Source organism: Lithobates pipiens, unplaced genomic scaffold, assembly GCF_037356315.1.
Source record: "Lithobates pipiens isolate NorthernLeopardFrog02 unplaced genomic scaffold, aLitPip1_a1.2 Scaffold_19, whole genome shotgun sequence".
Taxonomy (NCBI): Eukaryota; Metazoa; Chordata; class Amphibia; order Anura; family Ranidae; genus Lithobates; species Lithobates pipiens.
Window position 1 is genome coordinate 569,629,180 of NW_027507764.1, and position 25,868 is coordinate 569,655,047.

Sequence of the window (25,868 nt, forward strand, 5' to 3'; positions counted from 1 at the left end):
GGCAAAATATTCTTTATCAGCAGGGGAACAATTATTTAATTATTTGAACAATAATCTAAGTTAGGATTTAGGGTTCATTTACAAAAAAACTTACATTTTTGTTGCAGGGAATTCCAAAAGCAAGGTCCATAAAGACATGGGTGAGCAAGTTTGGGGTGAAGGAACTTGACTGGCCTGCACAACCCCATAGAACACCTTTGGTATGAATTAGAGCGGAGACTGCAAACCAGGCCTTTTTGTCCAAGTCAGTGCCTGACCTCACAAATGCGCTTCTGGAAGAATGGTCAAAAATTCCCATAGACACACTCCTAAACCTTGTGGGCAGCCTTCCCAGAAGAGTTGAAGCTGTTATAGCTGCAAAGGGTGGGCCAACTCAATATTGAACCCTACGGACTTAGCCCTTGTACACACGGTCGGACATTCCAACAACCAAATCCGTTGGATTTTGTCCGATGGATTTTGTCCGACGGATTTTGTTCGAAACTGTTGCATACACACAGTCGGACAAAGTTGTCAGAAAATCCAATCGTACTTAACGTGATGACATTATTTCATTAGGACGGGACTAGTTCAGGCTAGTAGCCAATAGCTTTGGTCTAGGAATTTGATCTGAGCATGCGTGGCACTTTGTCTGATTGGAATTCTCTACACATGATCAGACAAAGTCCGATCGGATCATGTTGTCGGAAAATTTTATAGCCCAGCTGGAAAACTTGGTCCGTCGGATACTCCGACGGAAACAGTCCGATGGAGCCCACACACTGTCGGATTATCCGACAACACAGTCCGATCGGACATTGTCCATCGGAATGTCTGACCGTGTGTACAAGGGCTAAGACTGGGATGCCATTAAAGTTTATGTGCGTTTAAAGGCAAGGGTCCCAATATTTTTGTAATATAAATGTTTCTTTTATGGTTTAGATATGTTTTTACACTTATACTTTTGGAATGGAATGTTCAACAAGCTTATGTACATGTGGACACCTGTCCTCAAATGCTTGGCCCCATATTGTATTTATCACGTTAGTATCAAAAGTAATGAAAACGTTCTTGCTGAATGAATTTGCTGAAATACATAATTAGCTCTCATCAGTAAATGGCAAAGAAATGTGAGTGATGAAATGGCGAAGGCACCTTTATCTGGAACTCCATAACTACCAGTATGGGGTGTGAATATAATGCAGAATTAAAGGAGTCTATTCATCAAAGATGCAAAGCAGAATAGGGACTTCCATTAGTCAAAAGCTGACTGCATGGTAATTTCACATCTCTTACATGAGATTTCCCATGTGATAAAATACTCTACGCCTCTACTCATGTTTTCATATGCATTAAACTGCCTTGAGCACACTGATGAGTACAGAATTATTTATCACCCTTCATCATGCAAAGTGAAGCGTAAATTCATGCCTTTAATTTGCGGCACCCCTTAGTGGCTTTCCTTCTGTTTATAGATAGAAAATAAAAATATGTTTTCTAACACAGAGAATACATTTTAGTTTGATCAAAACAACTATATAAAATTAAAATAAAGGTCCAAAACATAAAGTTTGAATAAACAGCGTGATCTGCAACAAGAAGACAGGACAGAAGGAAAGAGGAAAAAAAGATGTTCACGGTAGGAAGGTGGGAAAGAGAGGTGGGTTGAGGGAGAGAGGAGTGAGCGTCAGAAATGCCCCAAACCAGCTGGACTATTATAAGGAGGTATAGCTCTCCATGGACAGTGACGGGTGGGCATATTGTATTCACGGTGTCCAAATCTAAGGTTATTTATTTTGTGAGTCCAGAAGGATGCTGGCCAGTTTCTCCTTAACAAAGAACCCATCAAAGAAGTGACAAACTTCCTCAAAGGGGATTCATTTTTTCTATCTTTTGTAAAGAATTTAAAGCGGGGTTCTACCCTCATCGGAACCCTCCCCCCCTCCGGTGTCACAGTTGGCACCTTTCATGGGGGAGGGGGTGCAGATACCTGTCTAAGACAGGTATTTGCACCCACTTCCAGGCATAGACTCCCACGGGAGTCTATGCTGTTTCCTGCCCCAGCGCGCTGTCTGTTGTGACACACACGGGTCCCAGAGACAGCGAGGACCATTCCCATTGTGCTGCGTGACTCGCGCATGCGCAGTAGGGAACCGGGAAGTGAAGCCGCAATGCTTCATTTCCTGATTTCCTTAGCGAGAATGGCGGCGGCAGCAGCCGAGAGCCGAGCGATCGATCGGTCTCGGCTGCCGACATTGCTGGACCCTGGGACAGGTGAGTGTCCATTTATTAAAAGTCAGCAGCTGCAGTATTTTTAGCTGCTGGCTTTTTTTTTTTGTAATTGTTTATTTTAAATTTTCAACATCATACAGAAGAAAATATACATGAGATATGATTATTAACGTATCAAGAATGCAGGTATACTTTGATTACAAGGCATACAAAATCTAAACATATAGAGGCATAGCGATGTGATTAAAGTAGTGATCTTCCACCGTATCTTTAAGGGGGTTATAGACAGAATCTGTAAACAGACTATGTAACATCAAAGAGAGCTTTAAGGAAAAAATAAAAAATAGATTTCAGACCTTCTCTCGGGGACATGTATGTATCCAGGTTTATCTAAGTAGGAGCAATCCCATCAGAACCATATGTAGACTCATCCCATGTTGACCAAATTTTAGAAAATTTCTGCATCTTATCCTCCACTACGGCCGTCAAGTGTTCCATTCTGCGTATGTCAGCTACAGTGGTGATCAATTGCGGAAGTGTAGGTGGAGAGGTGGACAACCATAACCTGGGTATGACCCTTTTAGCAGCCAATAAGATAAAGGACAACAATCTGCGCAAGGCCTTAGAAATACCAGAGAAAGGGAGGCCTAGCAGATAATGCATGGGCGTCAGGGGAATAGGAGTGCCAGCCAGTGTTTCTAACAGATTTTGGACTTGGAGCCAGAACTGGTGGACTAGGGGGCAGTCCCAAAAAATATGGTAGTGAGAGCCGACTTCCCCACCACATCTCCAGAGCTGCTGGCTTTTAATATTTTTGCTTCCAGTGGAATCCCTCTTTATGGATGTCTCATTGTAATTTTCTTATAAGGTCAAGTCAATATTATTTCAATCATTTGTCAGGGGGCCCTTAAACAGTGTGGGGTCTATAGGCATTATGTGGTCAATATTTAAAAGAGAAGTGCGGTAATACAGAAAAATAAAACATCATACTTACCTAGATGGCCCCAGCACCAATACCAGCTGCAGCTGCCCCCACCAACCTTACCACCAGAACTGAGTGATCAAACACCATTGATCATTTAGTTCTCCCCCTCCGCTCTGAACAGAGTGGTGACTGTCAGTCACCGTCTCTCTGCTCTGCCGCTACATCGCTCATTGGAGTGCTGGGATGTGGAGGCTGAGCCAGCTGCTGGTCCAGGCTTCTGGGTGGATCCCGACTTTAAAATTGGGATCTTTCCTGAGCCTGGACTGGCTGACTGACCTAAAATCCTGTGATTCATAGGAGAAGTATAGCAAAATGAGCTTTGGCTATACTCCTCCTTTAACATTGGAACATACCTGTTATTTTTTTGGATCCACACTTAAGCTATCTTTTGTGCTGGGTTAATGCACAGGCATACAGTGCCTTGCAAAAGTATTCACCCCCTTGTTTTTTTTACCTATTTTGTTACATTACAGCCTTTAGTTCAATGTTTGTTTGTTTTTTATCTGAATTATATGTGATGGATCAGAACACAATAGTCTAAGTTGGTGAAGTAAAGTTAGAAAAATATTTGCAACTATTTTTCCGATATAAAAAAAATGATAATTGGCATGTGCGTGTGTATTCACCCCCTTTGTTATGAAGCCCATAAAAAGCTCTGGTGCAACCAATTACCTTCAGAAGTCACATCATTAGTGAAATGATGTCCACCTGTGTGCAATCTAAGTGTCACATGATCTGTCATTACATATACACACCTTTTTGAAAGGCCCCAGAGGCTGCAACACCTAAGCAAGAGGCACCACTAACCAAACACTGCCATGAAGACCAAGGAACTCTCCAAACAAGTAAGGGACAATGTTGTTGAGAAGTACAAGTCAGGGTTAGGTTATAAAAAAAATACACATTTTTGATGATCTCTAGGAGAACCATCAAATCTATCATAACCAAATGGAAAGAACATGGCACAACAGCAAACCTGCCAAAAGATGGCCGCACACCAACACTCACAGACCGGGCAAGGAGGGCATTAATCAGAGAGGCGGCACAGAGACCTAACGTAACCCTGGAGGAGCTGCAGAGTTCCATAGCAGAGACTGGAGTATCTGCACGTAGGACGACAATAAGCCGTACACTCCATAGAGTTGGGCTTTATGGCAGAGTGGCCAGAAGAAAGCCATTGCTTTCAGCAAATAACAAAATGGCACATTTTGAGTTTGTGAAAAGGCATGTGGGAGACTCCCAAAATGTATGGAGGAAGGTGCTCTGGTCTGATGTATGGAGGAAGGTGCTCTGGTCTGATGAGACTAAAATTGAACTTTTTGGCCATCAAAAAAAACGCTATGTCCGGCACAAACCCAACACATCACATCACCCAAAGAACACCATCCCCACAGTATAACATGGTGGTGGCAGCATCATCCTGTGGGGATATTTTTCAGCAGTTGGGACTGGGAAACTGGTCAGAGTTGAGGGAAAGATGGATGGTGCTAAATACAGGGATATTCTTGAGCAAAACCTGCAGCACTATGCGTGTGATTTGAGGCTAGGACGGAGGTTCACCTTCCAGCAGGACAATGACCCCAAACACACTACTAAAGCAACACTTGAGGGGGTTAAGGGGAAACATTTAAATGTGTTGGAATGGCCTAGTCAAAGCCCAGACCTCAATCCAATAGAACATCTGTGGTCAGGCTTAAAGATTGCTGTTCACAAACGCAAACCATCCTTGTTGAAAGAGCTGGAGCAGTTTTACAAGGAGGAAGGAGCAAAAATCCCAGTGGTAAGATGTGGCGCGCACATAGCGACTCGGAGCTGTGATATCCACAAAAGGTGACTCTACAAAGTATTGGAGAGAGAGAGATATATTTTATTATTTTTAACATTTTTTTTTAGGAGCCACAGACTGAAGGATTTACCTTCATGCATTTTACTTACCTGAACCCCATCTCGATCCAGCGATGTGCACAAGAAGCTCAGCTCTCTGGAAACTCACTCCTCATTGCCTGAGGCAGTCAATCACAGCAAGTGAGCCAATGGGGAGAGAGAGGAGGCAGAGCAGGTACAGTAAGGCCGCGTACACACGGGCGGACTGTTCGCCCAACCTTGTCCGCTGAACAGTGTTTGGGCGGACAGTCCGCTCGTGTGTGGGCTTTCAGCGGACAGTTTCAGCGGACAGTTGGACGGACAAAGTCTTTCGGAAATTCCGAAAAACTGTTCGCTGAAACTGTGTTTGAGCGAACAGTCCGCCCGTGTGTGGGCCTGTCCGCTGTACTTTCGAAATGAGCGGACTGTTCCCGCTCGGAAAGTCCGCCCATTTCGAGCGCGTGTACAGGTAGGCGGGGCCCGCGAGGGAGACCTCGCGGGCTCCGCCGCCTGGAATGGGCTTAAAGGGGAACAGAAGACCGGGCCACCGCCTGTAAAAGAGCTACAAGAAGGCGCGGTGGCCCGGCAGAAGAACCGAAGGCGGCGACAGAAGAACGGAAGGCAGCGGCGACAGAAGACCGGGCCACCGCCTGTAAAAGAGCTACAAGAAGGCGCGGTGGCCCGGCAGAAGAACCGAAGAGGGGGACAAGACCCCCGAAGTCGGGAGAAGAGGCCGGCGGCGGGGAGGAAGAAAGCCGGACTCCTCCGCTAGTAAAAGAGCTACACACACATAGCGGAGGAGTCCGGCGAGAAGACCCCCGAAGACGGAAGACCCCCGGAGCTGTGCAATAAAATATTTTTTCCCTGTGTTGTGTTTTTTTTTGTACTTTATTTCACAGGTGAATGGGTAGGGGTACATTGTACCCCATACTCATTCACATAGGGTGGGGGGCCGGTATCCGGGGGCCCCCTTAAAGGGGGCTCCCGGATTCCGATAAGCCCCCCGCCCGCAGACCCCGACAACCAACGGCCAGGGTTGTCGGGAAGAGGCCCTTGTCCTCATCAACATGGGGACAAGGTGCTTTGGGGTGGGGGGGCGGCGCGGCCCCCCCTTCCCCAAGGCACCCCTCATGTTGAGGGCACGCAGCCTGGTACGGCTCAGGAGGGGGGGCGCGCTCGCTCGCCCCCCTTTCCTGGCCGGCCGGGTAGCGTGCTCGGACAAGGGTCTGGTGTGGACTTTGGGGGAACCCCCACGCCGATTTTTTTCGGCGTTGGGGTTCCCCTTTAAGCCCATTCCAGGCGGCGGAGCCCGCGACGTCTCCTTCGCGGGCCCCGCCTACCTGTACACGCGCTCGAAATGGGCGGATTTGCCTCCTTACGTGGGCGAGTCCGTTCATTTCAAAAGTTGAGCCAACTGTTTGGCAAACAGTTCGCTGAAACAGTCCGCTCGTGTGTGGGCAAGTCCGCTCATGCAAATTTTGAGCGGACTGTTTGCCGAAACTGTTTGACGAACAAGGTTGGGCAAACAGTCCGCGCGTGTGTACGCGGCCTTAGTGTAAAATGTTTGTGATTTAAAAAAACACAAGCCTTTAATATCACTTTAACTACTTGCCACCCAGGCCAATTCTGACACTTCACTCCTGCATGTAAAAATAATAATTTTTTGATAGAAAATTTCTCAGAACCCCCAAACATTATACATATTTTTTTAGCAGAGAGCTTAGTGAATAAAAAAAAAAAAAAAAGATAAACATTAAAGTTAGCACAATTTTTTTGAAAGCTGATGTTACACCAAGTAAATAGATATCTAACATTTGACACTTTGAAATTGCAGCTAGGAAATGGCGCTCTATGGGTCAGCTCCAAAAAGTACATGAAAAAACATAAATTGAATGGATAAAAAGTATATTGCACTTGCGGTAATCAAGCAAGGACTAAAAAAGTATATACAGCTTGAAGAAACTGTATTGATCAAAGTGTATGACACAACACTTGAAATTGCGCACACTCGTGAAATGGTGCTAAATTTCGGTACTTAAAAATCTTCATAGGCGACGCTTACGTTTTTTTTACAGGTTACCTGTTTCAAGTTACAGAGGATCTCTAGTGCTAGAATTATTGCTCTTGCTCTTACGTTTGCGGCGATACCTCACACGTGTGGTTTGAACATTGTTTACATATGTGGGCGCAACCTACGTATGCATTTGCTTCTGTGCGCGAGCATGCAGGGACGGGGTGCTTTAATTAATATTTTTTTTTGTTGTTTATTTTACTTTTATTTTTCTATTTTGACACTTTTTTTTTTGAATAGTGAGTGACAGGTCCTCTTTACAGTGAGATCTGGGGTCAATAAGTTCACAGATCTCACCTCTAGGCTGGAAAGCAAAAACAAAAAAAAAACGGATCCTGTCTTCCCAGCCAAGGCGGTAGAATTTTTTTCAACTGCAAAGGCATGGTGTGATGTTATAACATTGTGCCCGACCTCTGAAAGATCATAGAAATGTCTGGAGCCACCTGGCCCGCCAGATTCTCTTTGGTCAACTTCCAGCATGAACCGATTCCCTGTCCGACTCGCCGACCGTACGGATGAGCCGGGAGAAGCCCTGGAGGGCAGCAGGCGGGGGGGGGGGGTACGTCCACTCCCCCTGCCTGTAAGCCCTTGTACACACAGTCAGACATTCCCACAACAAAATCCGCCGGATTTTGTCCGAAACTTGTGTTGCATACACACGGTTAGACAAAGTTGTCGGAAAATCCAATCGTTCAGAACGTGGTGACGTCATTTCATTACGACGGGACTACGTTCAGCCTACTAGCCAATAGCTTTGGTCTAGGAATTTGATCTGAGCATGCATGGCACTTTGTCCGATCGGAATTCTCTACAAACGATCGGACAAAGTCCCATCGGACCGTGTTGTCGGAAACTTTTATAGCCCAGCTCTAAAACTTTGTCGGTCGGATATTCCGACGGAAACAGTCAGATGGAGCCCACGCACGGTCGGATTATCTGACAACATGGTCCGATCGGACATTTTCCGTCGGAATGTCCAACTGTGTGTACAAGGGCTAAGAATGATCAAGCGGCTGATATGATTGTTCCTACGGTGAAGGGAATCACCAAAGAAGATATCCAAATGATGTCTGTAGCTGCAGGCATCATTCAGATATCACCACTCAAAGTCGATAACATCATATGACGTCATTAGGCGGGACGTGGTTAAAGAGAACCTGTCCTGCTTTTTGTTGCATATGTAATTTAAATGAATAAAGTTTTAGTGAAAGTAGAAAAAAATAAAAATAAACATAAAAAATAAAGTTACACACAGACAATAAAGTTACAGCCAAGCACTTAAATTCCCCCCCCCCCCCCAAAAAAAATGTTTAGCCTGCCTTGCTCCTTCCTTGCCCTACCTCACGCACACATATACACAAGTAAATGGGCACATCAGTGGGGCCTACATAGGAAAATGTTGCTTCCAGGGTTGCCAACTGCCAGTAAATTTACTGACAGTTTGTAAAAATCTGTGATTTTTTTTACAATTGATAATTTCATGCTGTGTTGACTTTTTAAGTGTAAATGAAGCAAATTACTTTGTTAGAGGTACAATGGAACCTTGGTTTACATGTAACGTGGTTAACAAACGTTTTGAAAGACAAACAACTTTTTTAATTCTGACTCAGTTTGCGAGTGTTGTCTATCAGAATTCAAGCTAATAGGTTGTGCAGTACCGCATTTGGCCAGAGGTTCGGGGGTGCCAGGGGGACACTCAATGGTTCTGAGCAATTTGGAAAATACTCTGAATCACTCAGTAAATACTTGGAAACATTTGGAAATACTCCATTCCCAAGTGTTTCCAAGCCTTTCCGAGGCTTTCCGAGTTCAGCCGAGCTGTCCCCGAGTATTTCCAAGGCCCCTACGGCACCCCCCCTACACCTGTCCATATGCAGTATTGCATGTAATAGAAGTCAATGCGGAACTAATCATCTTCGTTTCCATTGACTTCTATGGGGAAACTCGCTTTGATATGTGAGTGCTTTGGATTACAAGCATTCTCCTGGAACGGATTATGCTTGTAATCCAAGGTTCCACTGTCTTGTCAGTGTTTCCATATCATGTTTATACTGTTGGAAAATTCGCTGTCTTAGTTTTCAATAGGAGTTCTGTCATTTCTCAGGTTGCCAGTAAAAAAAGTGCTCTGCCAGTAAATTTTCCATGTTTTATCAGTAAAAAAATGCCGCTGGAGGTTGGCAACCCTGGTTGCTTGCAATACACATGTTATATACTGCCCCAAGATGACGTCAAAACTGTGACGAAACACGTCGAATGGAGCGATGTGCTGACGCAACCATGCGCTACGTCATGTTGGATGTTAACACGGGCGTGTGTATTGCTGCCGGCCGGCTGTGTATTTTAACTTTTGTGATTTCCGCCTTACTGGCATCTGTGCTTTTAATATTTAAATAAAAAGTGGGTTTTACCTGTGGCCACTCTTATCATTTCTCTCTGAGTTACGTTCGTATCATCATATACTGTGTACAAGCCTGGAGTGGAGGATTCGTCCAGCTACGGTTCAGATCAGGTGCCCCTCAGATGCGTTGCTTGGACTGATGTCAGAACATTACTGAGGAAAAGGCCGTGGCTGTGTTTTTAGCCACGGGCATTTCTTGTCTGTGCAGCTGATAATTGCACATTTCTTACGGTGGTGGAATCACGGTGTCTGTCAAGAAAAAGTCACACTAATTTCTTTGAACTGTTTACGCGCTGTTTTACTCGCCACTTGCTAAGGATTTTTTGATCGAAAGCTTGATTTACCATCATAGGAATTTTTTACCGTCGTTGATTTTTATCCCCAGAGTTAACTTTTTCATATTTTTTATTTGGGACTGTTTTTTCAAGTTTTTCACTAACTGATCACTCATTATCACGTTTTATAAGGTTTAGCCCTTGTACACACGGTCGGAGATTCTGACGGAATGTGTCCTATCGGACCGTTTGGTCGGATATTCTGACTGTGTGTGGTCTGCATCGGACTGTTTCCGTCGGAATATCCGACAGACCAACTTTTCCAACTTGCCGGTAAAATTTTCCGGCAAAATGCTCCGATTGGACATACTCCGATCATGTGCAGCCTACTCCGATGGGCAAAGTGCCACACATGCTCAGATCAAATTCATAGACCAAAGCTATTGGCTACTAGCCTGAACGTAGTCCCGTCATAATGAAATAACGTCATCACATTATGTACAATCGGATTTTCCGACAACTGAGTCCAACCGTGTGTATGCAACATCACTTCCGGACCTCTTCTGGAATTAATCCGTCGGAATAACTCAGACGGATTTGGTTGTCGGAATCTCTGACCGTGTGTACGGGGGCTAAGGGTTTAAAGCGCAACCATATTTTGTTCTCATTTGTATTTGTGTGTATTTCACTCTGTGTTGCAGCTTATTATTAGGGTCTTTTATTTTCTGGCGCAGTCTTTTTTTCTACTACGTTACATTACTGTCATGCACGCTGGAGTGAGAACAATAATTCTATGCCCATTATTCACTAAACAGAAGACCTGTATGAGCTTTTAAAGTGTTGCCTATGGAAAATAAAGGGTAGCAAAGTTCATCTTTGTTTTGGGGGTATGGGAAAATTAAAGGCTTGGCATGTGGGGTATCTATTTGCTTGATGTAACGTCATCTTTTATATTTTAAAATTGTCGATGAATACATTGCTTTTTTGTGCCCTAAAATGAACCTAAAGCAGCAGTAAACTCCCCTTTGTGATTTTTACATACATGTAACCTTATAATAAAGCAGTGTTGCCAGCCAACCTGACAAAACATGGAACATTTACTGACAGAGAACTTTTTTTTTATTGACAGCCTGAAAAATGACATAAAAAATTAAGGCAATCAATATTTAATCAATCAATATTTAAACAGCATAAACACAATATGGAAACACTGACAATACCCATAACACGTAATTTGACTGGTTTACACATAGTTACATAGTTAGTCAGGTTGAAAAAAGACACAAGTCCATCCAGTTCAACCACAAAAAAAAAGAAAATAATATCATACAATCCCATATACACAATTCTATACCCACAGTTGATCCAGAGGAAGGCAAAAAACCCCAGCAGAGCATGATCCAATTTGCTAAAGCAAGGGAAAAAATTCCTTCATGATCCCTCGAGAGGCAATCAGATTTTCCCCGGATCAACTTTACCTATAAATGTTAGTACCCAGTTATATTATGTACACTTAGGAAATAATCCAGGCCTTTCTTAAAGCAATCTACTGAGCTGGCCAGAACCACCTCTGCAGGGAGTCTATTCCACATTTTCACAGCTCTTACTGTGAAGAAACCTTTCTGCATTTGGAGATGAAATCTCTTTTCCTCTAGACGTAAAGAGTGCCCCCTTGTCCTCTTTGTTGACTGTAAAGTGAATAATTTGACACCAAGTTCACTATATGGACCCCTTATGTATTTGTACATGGTGATCATATCCCCCCTTTCTCTCCTCTTTTCGAGAGAATAAATTCAGTTCCTCTAATCTTTCCTCATAGCTGAGTTCCTCCATGCCTCTTATCAGTTTGGTTTCCCTTCTCTGCACTTTCTCCAGTTCCCTGATATCCTTTTTGAGAACTGGTGCCCAAAACTGAACTGCATATTCCAGATGAGGTCTTACTAATGATTTGTACAGGGGGCAAAATGATATCTCTCTCTCTGGAGTCCATACCTCTCCTAATACAGGAAAGGACTTTGCTCGCTTTGGAAACCACAGCTTGGCATTGCATGTTATTATTGAGCTTATGATCTACCAAAACCCCCAAAAGTCACCAAAAGTGACTGGTTGACAAAAGTCAACACGGCATGATGAATTATCTTCTCCTGATATTTACAGACAGTTGTAAAAATCACAGGTTTTTACAAACTGTTTGTAAATTTACTGATGGTTGGCAATCCTGTAATGAAGCTTAACTGAAGGTAAAATAAATATCTCTTAATCGCTTAAAGATCAGCCGCGGCAGGTTGGCTCTCCTGAGTGAATTGCCGTCAATGTACATCGGCCGGAGCCAATGGGCGTGGTCAGCATCCACGATGTCCGCCGGCCACCCGGGATCACTCCTGAGAGAGACAGAATAAGGATCTGTCAATGTAAACAGACAGATAGATTCCAGTTCTGTCAGGGGAGGAGAGACAGATCTTCTCTTTATAGTGATTAGGAACAGTGATCTCTCACCTCCTCCAGTCACTACACTCCTCCCTGCAGTTAGAGTCACCTCCCTTGGGACCACTTAACCCCTTGATCACCCCCCCTAGTTTTAACCCCTTCCCTGCCAGTGACATTTATACAGTAATCAGTGGCTATTATTAGCTCTGATCACTGTATAAATGTCACTGGTCCCAAAAAAGTGTGAAAAATGTCCGATCTGTCCGCCGCAATGTTGCAGTCTTGCTGAAAATAGCAGATCACCGCCATTACTAGTAAAATAAAATAAAAATGATAATAAAAATGCCATAAATCTATCCCTTATTTTGTAGACGCTATAAGTTTTGCGCAAACCAATCAATCTAAGATTATTGAGATTTTTGTAACCAAAAATATGTAGAAGAAAACATATCGGCCCAAACAAATGAAGAAATTCTTTTTTTTTTTACTTTTTGGGGGATATTTACTATAGCAAAAAGTAAAAAATATATATATTTTTTTTCAAAATTGTCGGTCTTTTTTTGTTTATAGAGCAAAAAAAAAAAAGCAGGGGTGATCAAATACCACCAAAAGAAAGCTCTATTTGTGGGAAAAAAAAGGAGATACATTGTGTTTAAGTACAGCGTTGCACGACCACGCAATTGTCAGTTACAGCAACGCAGTGCCATTTCGCAAAAAAAATGGCCTGGTCATTAAGGGGCAAATCCTTCTGGTCCTTAAGTTGTCAAAGTGGTTGTAAACTTAGAAAAAAATAAAAAATAAAACCTACAAAACAAAGTCATAATAAGCTAGTATGCATGTCATACTAGCTCATTATGAAATACTTGCCTTAGATCTAAGCTGTTGCAGCGGTACCCACACACCGCTATGACTGGCGACATGGATCCCAAAGTTATTTCTGGGTTTGCGGGCCCGGTTCTGTGATTGGCCAGAGCCACAATGACATCACTGCCGTTGTGATTGAAGACATGTATATCAGAGTTATTTCCGGGTTTGCGGGCCCGGCTCTGTGATTGGCCAGAGCCACAATGACATCACTCCCGTGCATGGGTGCGGGAGCCGCCGGGCATGGCTACGATGACATTGGCACATGCAAATACAGTGAATATCTCCTAAAATGTGCAAGTTTAGGAGATATTCACAGTACCTACAGGTAAGCCTTATTATAAGCCACTTTAAACATGCACCAGCGAACCTTGACACCCCAGATGTTTTGGAACTACATTTCCCATGATGCTCCTGCACTGTCCAGTGTAGATGAGCATCATGGGAAATGTAGTTCCAAAACATCTGGGGTGTTAAGGTTCTCCATCACTGCTCTAGGAGATATTTGCTCTTTTGGCAGCCGGCCATTTAAGCTGCCGGAGTCCACGAGCCCAGAAGAAGTGTCCCCACACAGTGTTCCCAAAACAGTGTCCCCACAAAGTGTCCCCACACATTGTCACCGCAAAATGTCCCCACACAGTGTCACCACACAATGTCACCACACAGTTTCCCCACACAGTGTCACCATACAGTGTCCCCACAAAGTGTCCCCAAAACAGTGTCACCACAAAGTGTCCCCACAAAGTGTCCCCAAAACAGTGTCACCACACAGTGTCCCCACACAGTGTTCCCACACAATGTCACCACACAGTGTCCCCACAAAGTGTTCCCACACAGTGTCCCCACACATTGTCCCCACACAGTGTCAACACACAGTGTCCCCACAAAGTGTCCCCAAAACAGTGTATCCACACAGTGTTCGCAAAACAGTGTCACCACACAATGTCCCCACACAGTGTTCTCACACAGTATCACCACACAGTGTCCCCCACAGTGTCCTCACACAGTGTCCCCAAAACAGTGTCACCACACAGTGTCACCACACATTGTCAACACACAGTGTCCCCACAAAGTCTCCCCACACATTGTCACCACACAGTGTCCCCGCACAGTGTCACCACACAGTGTCCCCGCACAGTGTCACCACAAAGTGTCCCCACACAGTGTCACCACACAGTGTCCCCACAAAGTGTCCCCACAAAGTGTCCCCACACAGTGTCCCCACAACAGTGTCCCCAAAACAGCGTCGCCACACAGTGTCCCCACAAAGTGTCCCCACAACAGTGTCCCCAAAACAGTGTCACCACACAGTGTCCCCACAAAGTGTCCCCAAAACAGTGTCGCCACAAAGTGTCCCCACACAGTGTCCCCACACAGTGTCCCCCAAACAGTGTCACCACAAAGTGTCCCAATACAGTGTAACCACAGTGTCCCCAAAAAGTGTCCCCACAAAGTGTCCCCACATGGTGTACCCACACAGTATCCCCACAAAGTGTCCCCACACAGTGTCCCCACACATTGTCACCACAAAGTGTCCCTGCACATTGTCACCACACAGTGTCCCCACAAAGTGTCCCCACACATTGTCACCACACATTGTCACCACAAAGTGTCCCCACACAGTTTCACCATACAGTGTCCCCACAAAGTGTCCCCACACAGTGTCCCCAAAACAGTGTCCCCACAAAGTGTCCCCACACAGTGTCAACACACAGTGTCCCCACAAAGTGTCCCCAAAACAGTATCACCACACAGTGTCCCCACAAAATGTCCCCACACAGTGTCCCCAAAAAGTGTCCCCACAAAGTGTCCCCACATGGTGTACCCACACAGTATCCCCACAAAGTGTCCCCACACAGTGTCCCCACACATTGTCACCACAAAGTGTCCCTGCACATTGTCACCACACAGTGTCCCCACAAAGTGTCCCCACACATTGTCACCACACATTGTCACCACAAAGTGTCCCCACACAGTTTCACCATACAGTGTCCCCACAAAGTGTCCCCACACAGTGTCCCCAAAACAGTGTCCCCACAAAGTGTCCCCACACAGTGTCCCCACAAAGTGTCCCCAAAACAGTATCACCACACAGTGTCCCCACAAAATGTCCCCACACAGTGTCCCCAAAACAGTGTGACCACACAGTGTCCCCACAAACAGTCACCACACAATGTCCCCACAAAGTGTCATCAAGCAGTGTCCCCCCAGAGTGTCCTCACACAGTGTCCCCAAAACAGTGTCACAACAACAGTGTCCCCACAAGGTCTCCCCACACAGTGTCCCCACACAATGTCACCACAAAGTGTCCCCACACAATGTCACCACAAAGTGTCCCCACAAAGTGTCACCACACAGTGTAACCACACAGTGTCCCCACAAAAAAATAAAAAACACCTGTCCCACATATGTCCCAGTAAAATCATATGTCCCAGTGATCATCTGCACACATCTGTCTCTGATCACACAAATCAATTATTATACACTTATCAGGATTTTTTTTTATTTTTTTTACCAAAGACATGTAGCACACATTTTTTTTTCTTTATTTTTCACACATTATATATTACACTTCACTTAGAGCATTTATCATTTCTTCATAACATCTCTTACACATTATCACTTCCACATATCATCCAATATTTGTCATTATACATTGCATATTCTGTGCTATTCCCGTCTACTCATTAATCAAATATGATTTCCTTTTCCCTTTTCCTAACCCTTTCCCCTCCTCCTCCACCCTCTAAACCCACAAAGAGAAAAAAAAAGGACCCCCCCCTCCCTTTCCCATTCGATCATACAGAGCCTACCTCTCTTCTTCACCCCTTCTATAAGCGAAGTAGGGGGCCCATATCTTCCAATATTTCTCATCCTGCTCTTTCCTCATCAAAGTCAGAGCCCGCACAGTGGGAGTGGCGCTCTCGCTGTATGCAACAGGTGTGTGCCTTCCTCAAGCAAAAATATTGGAGGATCTGCAATCCCTACTTTCAATATAGGGAACAGACTCTCCTATCCGAGTAATGTCGGTCAATCCTGAGATAGTTATTTAACCACTACAGATCCGCGCTATTGCCAAATGACGGCAACAGCGCGGACCTACATTTCTGGGACTACGTCTATTGACGTCGTCCCGGAAACGAGCGGCCTGCGCGCCCCCTGAGGGGCGCGCGCGGCGCGCTCTGTGATCGGCGAGTCCGTGAGACTCGCCTGATCACCGATCCGTGCAAGGGGTCGATCCCGACCCATTATCACGTGATCAGCTGTCAGCCAATGACAGCTGATCATGTGATAGAACGGAGCCGGTAATCGGCTATTATTCCTCCTCGCGCTGACAGCGCGAGGAGAAAAAAAAAAAGCCGATCACCGGCGGCCGTGATCGGGACATCAGTCCCGATCACGGCCATCAATACAAGGGACCACCTGCCACCTGCCAGTGCCCACCTGCCTCCCGCAGTGCCATCCTGAAGTAAAATAAAACGCAAAAGTAAGTGCCCCCCGTCAGTGCCCCCCGTCAGTGCCCATAGTGCCCACAGTGCCACCCACAGTGCCACCCACAGTGCCACCCACAGTGCCACCCCACAGTGCCACCCACAGTGCCACCCACAGTGCCACCCAATCTGCCTCAAAGGTGCTGCACCCCAGTGCCGCCCATCAGTGCCCAGCAGTGCCGCCCATCAGTGCCCAGCAGTGCCGCCCATCAGTGCCCAGCAGTGCCACCTATCAGAGCCACCTATCAGTGCCACCTATCAGTGCCCATCAGTCCCATCTATCTGTGGTACCTATCAGTGCCCATCCGTGCCACCCATCCGTGCCACCCATCTGTGCCACCCATCCGTGCCATCTTATGTGCCCATCTTTGCCCATCAGTGCCGCCTTATCTGTGCCCATCGGTGCCGCCTTATCTGTGCCTATTAGTGCCGCCTTAACTATGCCTATCAGTGCCCACCAGTGCAGCCCATCAGTGCCCACCAATGCAGCCCATCAGTGCCCACCAATGCAGCCCATCAGTGCCCACCAATGCAGCCATCAGTGCCGCCTAATCAGCGCACTTCAATGAAGGAGAAAAATGACCCGTTTGCAAAATTTTATAACAAACTATTAAAACATGATTTATTTATTTTTATTTTTTTGCATCTTTTTTTGTTTGTTTAGCAAAAAATAAAACTCCGAGCTGTAACTAAATACCACCAAAAGAAAGCTCTATTTGTGGGAAAAAAATGATAAAAATTTCATTTGGGTACAGTGTTGTATGCCCGCGCAATTGTCATTCAAAGTGCATCAGCGCTGAAAGCTGAAAATTGGTCTGGGACTGAGGGGGGTTTAAGTGCCCAGTAAGCAAGTGGTTAATAGTAAGAGACCGGGCAGTGAATATGGCTGAGATGGGCCTTGTGGCTCTCTCTGCCTATAGAGGCAAAACCAGGACTTGGTCTTGGAAAGGAAAAAGAATTGGTCTTTATTTTGTTAAGAGAATGAGTATGTAACATGATAATTAATATCAATTAGGATTAAGATAAGAAGAAGAAACAAAATATATATAACTGTGGTGTTGTGCACTATGAATCCTTAGTTTGATATTATTGTACAATGTTTTGATATATGTGTAATGGCGGCTCCTGAAGAGCACGCGATATGCGGTTTTTCTAAAATTAAAGTTGCCTAACCTGCAGTTTGGTTTGGGTGTAATTATCTAAATTGGGCCTCAGCATCAATCTGACTGGACTGTGAGATGTCCAGCCTGGCCACAGGGGGCACTGTCTCTTCTGGCAGGCATGGAACTGTGGTCTGGTTAGGCTCTTAAGTTACTCTCTCTCGGAGTGGCGCTCTTGCTGTGCTTCTGGGAGAGGGTACATAAGATGCAGATGTCACGTGGTTCGGAGTTCCAGTCCAGTATGATGTGCTGATTACATGGTCCTGGTCCTCCTGACCAGCCCCCTGGAAGGCTATGGCCTGGGGTGTGGATCCACTCGACTTTGATGTCTTGGAGCTGGCTAGCCCAGGGCAAGGAAACTAGAGGAGGATTCTGAGGTGGATGGGTGGCGTCTCCGGTGCGGGAGAGACCCAGTGTACTTCGAGCATTCCAGGGGAGGAATCTTTAGAAGAACACCATGTACAGATTGGTTTTCTTAACAAGAACCTGGAAGGGCTGAAGTAACTGAGAGAATCCAGTCTTGTGGATATTGCCAATAGGCTGAAAGATCCAGGTATCTTACAAGTGTTTCAAGTTTAGTTTCCCTACATGTTCTACAAGAACGTCTGTGACAAAGACTTTGTTCCTGACTCCTGAGTAAGCACCTTGTTGGCTGCTAGGCCTTGTGAGAGAGGGACTGTCCAACCTGAGTGATCATACAGCTGGGAATGGCTATTCTCTGGATGCAGTCAAAGTAAGCAAGTTCTTCAACGTTTTTGGACTTTGACATTGAGAGCACCTGAACTTCCCTTTCCAACCCTCTGATCCCAAGTTGAAAGACTGTTCAATTGTCTGAGTTTTGCAAATAAAATCCATTCAGGTGGATCTATTGTCAGTCTCAAGTTACTAGGTCATCCACCACGGGACATCCCCTAGACGTGCAATAAGCAGAACAGATTGCTCCTCTGACAGGGGGGTCTGTGCTGATCGATTATCAGAGCAGCCCCCTGAGGATGCCCAAACTGGACCACCAGGGATGCCACCAGACCACCAGGGATGCCCAGCACCAGGTATGCCACCCTAGACCACCAGGGATGCCAGTCAGTGCCCACAATGGATGCCAATCAGTGCCCACAATGGGCATCACTGATTGGCATGCATTATTGTTTGGCACTGATTGGCATCCATCAGTACAGTATAATACAATACAATGCCGCCTATCAGTGCCCATCCGTGCCACCTATCAGTGCCCACCCGTGCCACCTATCAGTGCCTATCCATGCTCATCCCTGCTGCCTGTCCATGCCCATCTGTGCCGACCTATCCATGCCCATCCATGCTGCCTATCCATGTCAATCCGTGCCAGCTATCAGTGCCAATTTGTGCCACCTATCAGTGCCCATCTGTGTCCCCCATCAGTGCCACCTATCAGTGCCCATCAGTGCCGTCTATCAGTGCCACATATCAGTGTCCATCAATGCCACCTCATCCGTGCCACTTCATTGGTGCCACCTCATCAGTGCCCATCAGTGCCGCCTTATCAGTGCCCGTCAGTGCAGCCCCAGCAGTGAAGGAGAAATCCTACTTATTTACAAAGTTTTGAAACTGAAACAAAAAAAAACATATTTTGTTTCAAAATTTTTGTCTTTTTTTATTTGTTTAGCAAAAAATAAAAACAGTAGAGGTGATCAAATACCACCAAAAGAAAGCTCTATTTGTGGGGAAAAAAATGATAAAAATTTGGGTACAGTGTAGCATGACCGCGCAATTGTCATTCAAAGCGCTGGAAGCTCAAAATTGGTCAGCTTTATTCTGCTTCTGCACTCACCGGTTAAACTAACCTCACCTAAGGCTGGAAACCTCATAACCCACATTCTTCTCTCCACATCCATGTGGTCTACAGCTCGTGGCTCACTCAAACCTTCTCCTTCCATGGAACACACAATATCCAGAATCCATCTTATTATGACATATGAAAACACTGGACACATTGTAGACGCCGGGGCTCTTGAGAAATTCCTCCTCTCGGGAGACACATCAATAACCAATTTCACACCTTCTCCATTTCCACAGCTTTACAATCATGATGACTGCAATCACAAATAAGTGCCTTGTCTTGATACTGATATATATTCCGTGACCTTTTTATTGTTTTTATTTACGGTGAAAATCGAAACAAAGAGTTAAATATTATATTCCATTGGCTAACCATATAAATTACTTTTTTTTTACGCTTTCCAGACAGTCTGGGTTTCTGCTTCGCTTTAACAAGAGACTTTGGCTGTCATGAAGGTTTTCAAATGTAATCTAGATATTAAACAATAATACGTGGTATTTTCATTTTGTGGCCAATTTTTAATAGGGGAATGTACTTTTTATATATTTTTTTTAGGGGCCAGTCACACTTAAATGATCTGTTGTGAGGTTTTAACACACATTATGGCATGTATTAATGGGCATTACGTTAAGGCAGTCCATTCATGCACCTTTGACCACTTTGAGCCCCCTGTACACACGGTCGGAGATACCGACAACCAAATCCGTCGGAGTTATTCCGACAGATTAATTCCGTAAGAGGTCCGGAAGTGATGTTGCATACACACGGTCAGACTAAGTTGTTGGAAAATCCGATTGTACATAATGTGATGACGTTATTTCGTTACGACAGGACTACGTTCAGGCTAGTAGCCAATAGCTTTGGTCTAGGAATTTGATCTGAGCATGCGTGGCACTTTGTCCGTCGGAGTAGGCTACACATGATCGGAGTATGTCCGATCGGAGCATTTTGTCAGAAATTTTTTCCAGCAAGTTGAAAAAGTTGGTCCGTCGGATATTCCGACGGAAACAGTCCGTTGCAGACCACACACAGCCTTTGTACACATCGTCGGAGATTCCGACTACCAAATCCGTCGGATTTTGTCCGAAACATACATCATACACACAGTCGGACAAAGTTGTGGGAAAATCCGATCTTTCAGAACGTGATGACGTAATTTTGATACAATCAAACTACGTTCAGGCTAGTAGCCAATAGCTTTGATGTAGGAATTTGATCTGAGCATGCGTGGCACTTTGTCCGATCGGAATTCTCTACACATGATCGGAGTATGTCCGATCGGAGCATTTTGTTGGAAAATATTTCCGGCAAGTTGGAAAATTTGGTCCGACGGATATTCCGACGGAAACAGTCCAATGCAGACCACACACAGTCGGAATATCCGACAAAACGCTCCGAACGGACACATTCCGTCGGAATCTCTGATCGTGCGTACAAGGGCTTAGTCGGAATATCCGACAAAACGGTCCGACCGTGTGTACAAGGGCTAAGACAGAGCCTCTTTTTTAGATGTGGTGTTTACAAGTTAAAAACATTTTTTTTTTTTTGCTAGAAAATTACTTAGAACCCCCAAACATTATACTTTTTTTTCTTCCATCTTAGAGAATAAAATGGCCATCGTGGCAATACGTTCTGTCACACCGTATTTGCGCAGCGGTCTTAAAAGCACACTTTTTTTTTAAAAGAATCAACTTTTTTGAATTAAAAAATAAGACAACAATAAAGTTAGCCCAATTTTTTTTTTTATATTGTGAAAGATAATGTTACGCTGAGTAAATTGATACCCAACATGTCACGCTTCAAAATTGCGCACGCTCGTGGAATGGCAACAAACTTTTTTTTAAAAATCTCCACAAAGGCGTCATTTAAAAAATTCTACAAGTTTTATGTTTTGTGTTACAGAGGAGGTCTAGGGCTAGAATTATTGCTCTTGCTTTACCGATCGTGGCGATACCCCACATGTGTGGTTTGCATACCGTTTTCATATGCAGGCGCTACTCACGTATGCGTTCGCTTCTGCACGCGAGCTTGGCGGAAAGGGCGCGTTTACATTTTTTTTTCTTATTTACTTTACCTTTTACTTTTTATTTTTATACTGTTAAAAAAATGGGTCACTATTATTCCTGTAAACATCCCTTGTAATAGAAAAAAAGCATTACGGGACCTCTTAACCACTTAAGAACCGCCTCACGCTGATATACGTCGGCAGAATGGCACGGCTGGGCACAAGCACATACAGGTACGTTGCCCTGCCACTGCACTCACGACCCGGTCCTGAGCTCTGTGACCGTGGCTGCGGGACCCGTGGACCCAATCGCCACCGGTGTCCCGCAATTGGGTCACAGAGCTGATGAACGGGGAGAGGTAAGTGTAAACAAACTTTAGTGAGCTTGTCACTGATCGTCTGTTCTCTGTCATAGGGAAAGACGATCAGTGACCTCACGCGCCAAGCCACGCCCCCTACAGTTAAAAAAAACACACATTAGGTACACTTAACCCCTACACTGCCCCCTAGTGCTAACCCCTTCACTGCCAGTGACAATTTTACATTAATCAATGCATTTTTAATCACACTGATCGCTGTACTAATGCCAATGGTCCCAAAAATGTGTCAAAATTGTCTAACGTGTCCGCCATAATGTGGCAGTCACAATAAAAATCGCTGATCGCCACCATTACTAGTAAAAAAAAAATATTAACAAAAATGCCATAAATCTATCCCCTATTTTGTAGACGCTATAACTTTTGCGCAAACCAATCAATAAACGTTTATTGAGATTTTTTTTACCAAAAATATGTAGAAGAATGCGTATCGGCCTAAACTGAGGAAAAATATGTTTTTTTTATATTTTTTGGGGATATTTATTATAGCAAAAAGTAAAAAATATTGATTTTTTTTTCAAAATTGTCGCTCTATTTTTGTTTATAGCGCAAAAAATAAAAACCGCAGAGGTGATCAAATATCAAAAGAAAGCGCTATTTCTGGGAAAAAAAGGATGCCAATTTTGTTTGGGAGCCACATCACTCAGTTAAAGCGATGCAATGCCATATAGCAAAAAGGGCCTGGTCCTTTAGCTGGAAAATAGTCCGGAGCTTAAGTGGTTAAACATGAGATCTGGGGGTCAAAAATACCTCAGATCTCATATTTACACTAAAATGCAATAAAAAAAATGTCATCAAAAAAAATAAATTGGCCCTTTAAGAGCTATGGGCGGAAGTGACGTTTTAAGTTGCTTCCGCTGTGCAGTGTCATGGAGACGGGCGGGGGCCATCTTCCTCTTACTCGTCTCTATGTCAGCCCAAGGGACAGACACGATCTCCTCCACCACTGCCGACGGCTCCAGTAAGCGGCGGAGGGCACTGGATCACGGTGGGAGGGGGGGCCCTCTCCTGCCACCGATAAAAGTGATCTTGTGTCGAATCCTCCTCAGATACCACTTTTGTCTTGTAGCCAACCGCTAGCTGAACACGGGGATTATTACCATTATTACCATACAACCCATTACCAGGGTTATGGCAGCTGACTGAGCCGATAACAATGATATCTGTCCCCAAAGTAGGGACGTACATCGGTGTGCAGCGGTTGGCAAGTGGTTAAAAAATGCATATGACCTATTTTAGCAATGCAACACACCATAATGCATGGTATGTACCTGTTTTTTTTTTTTCTTTCTTTTTTAAGGTGCTAGTCACACTTAAGCAATTTGTTGTGGTGCGTTGAAACACATTATGGGATGCATTAACCACTTTCTGCCAGGCCAATGTCTATAAATGGCTAGGCAGATGCCCTCTAGTTTTGGGAGAACGTATCCATATGTCCTCCCAGAAGCACGCACTGCGCAAACCCTCTGGGGCACACAGTCATGTGATCTGTAATCACTGATCACAGTACCAGGCTGCTGTGAGCATCCCTGGACTGGTACCACGTGATCACTGCGAACAATCACAGCAATCACAGTTACAGTAGTAAACAGGGCTGTCATTCATGATGCATTCATGGCTTCCCCGTGGCATCAGAGGGGGTGGGGCCACCCATTGACATAAACAGATGGCACCGCCCCCCCTCTGACGCTACGGGGAAGCCATAGGGAAGTCCCCGTGGCATCAGAGGCGGGGTGGGGTCACCCAGTTATATAAGAGCTGTTACAGCGAAGACGCATCAGTTGGCGGGAGCCTCCAATGGTCGTGGCTTTTTTTTTTCGGTCCATCGGGCGGCATGAACTTACTTCGTGGGACATGTTTGTTTGTTTTTTTAATAAAGGACTGGTCCCAAGTTGTATCATGTCTTTTTTACCATTTTGACACTTTTTTTGTGAAATGGTAGGGGTACATTTGTACCCCATTACCAATTTACACAGGGGGGAGGCCAGGATCTGGGGGTCCCCTTGTTAAAGGGGGCTTCCAGATTCTAATAAGCCCCTCACCCACACACCCCCACAACCAATAGGCAAGGGATGTGGGGATGAGGCCCTTGTCCCCATCAACATGGGGACAAGGTGCTTGGGGGGGCTACCTCAACATCTCTCCCCATGTTGAAGGCATGTGGCATGTTACGGTTCAGGAGGGGGGGGCGCTCTCTCACCCCCCTCTTTTTCTGTGGCCTGCCAGGTTGCGTACTTGAATAAGGGTCTAGTATGAATTTTGGGGGGGCCTACGCCATCTTTTTTCATTTGGTGAAGGATTCCCCTTAATTTCCATATCAGACCCAAAGGGTCTGGTAAGGATTTTAGGGGGGCCCCACACAATTTTTTTTTTAAAATGGATTCGGGGTTCCCCTTAATATTCATACCAGACCCAAAGGGCCTGGTAATGGAGGGGGGATACCATGCTCTTTTTTTCAATTATCGGTATCTATTTTTCTGAGACCAGACAATTCATTACAGCCACGATCAGTTTTAAATGACAATTTTTCCTTTAGAAATGTCATTTTGCTGTGGTATTGTTCTAAACACGGGAAAATGTGCCACTTTACAGGCATACTATAGACACCCCCCAGGTACAAAATTTAAAGGAATATTTCATTTTTATTGTTTCACTTTAAGCATTAAAAAAAAATCGCTGCTCCAGAAAAAACGGCCATTTAAAAAAAAAATTTTTTTACATTGATACATGTCCCCTGGGGCAGGACCCAGGTCCCCTAACACTTTTTATGACAATAACTTGCATATAAGCCTTTAAAATTAGCACTTTTGATTTTTCATGTTAGTGTCCCATAGACTTTAACGGTGTTCCGGCAGTTTTTGAATTTGCCGCGAACACCACATATTGTTCGCTGTTCGGTAAACAGGCGAACACCGGATGTTCGAGGTGAACTTACGTTCACCTTGAACATTGGGCTCATCCCTAACTAACACGTTTTAACAGTTGAACAAGATAGATTTTTTTTCAACCTAACTATGTAACATATATATAACAAAGAATCACCCTCACCAACACACCACAACAGACAGAGACAAATGCATTTTGCATGATGAGCTGCATTACACATTTTTTTGCATGCATTGAGGTTTGAATATAGAAATTATGTACACTCCAAATGATTTTCAATCTCCATATATCATGGATAGCATCATGACCAGTTCATGAATGGAAACATATGTCTCCAGCACATCATCCATTCCCATTAAAGATTTATTTATTTCTCACAAACTTACAGCATTGACGTTTTAGAAAACAACATCAGGTCCTTGATGAAGCTGATGAATAAATGGATCCTTAATAGGAGTGAATGATGTGCTGATGATAAATGTTCATTTTCCTGCAGCCTTTAGTCTGTTGTGATATGTCTCTACTAACTCTAGACTGCAATACTTGCTCACTCTTATTTGCAGAACTGATCAAGTTCAGTTAAATATGAGGGTGAACTTTTGTGGACTGCAGTCTTCAAGTCATTCCACAGATTTTCAATGGGGTTTAAGTCTGGGCATTTAATTACAATTTTTGATACAATACATTGCAGCAGGGCTCATTCCTGCCTTTCAACTACAGTTTCTGTGAGGTTTTGCAGTGTTGTGGCACCAGTGCCTAAGGCCCAATTTTTCAGCCCCTGTTTAACAGGGACATGTAATTACAATTCTTGATATAATATTTCACAGCAGGGCCTGTTCCTGTGCCCACCGAGAGTAACTGTGGGGACTTACAATGTTGTGGCACCAGCACCACCACCACCACAACCACCAAAGGCTCAATTTTTCTACCACTGTTCAACAATGGCATGTAATTACAATTCTTGAGTGTTAACTTGTGGCAATACCAACACCTTAGGGCCACATTTCTGCAGAGCATATAGGGCAGGCCCCTACTTTCA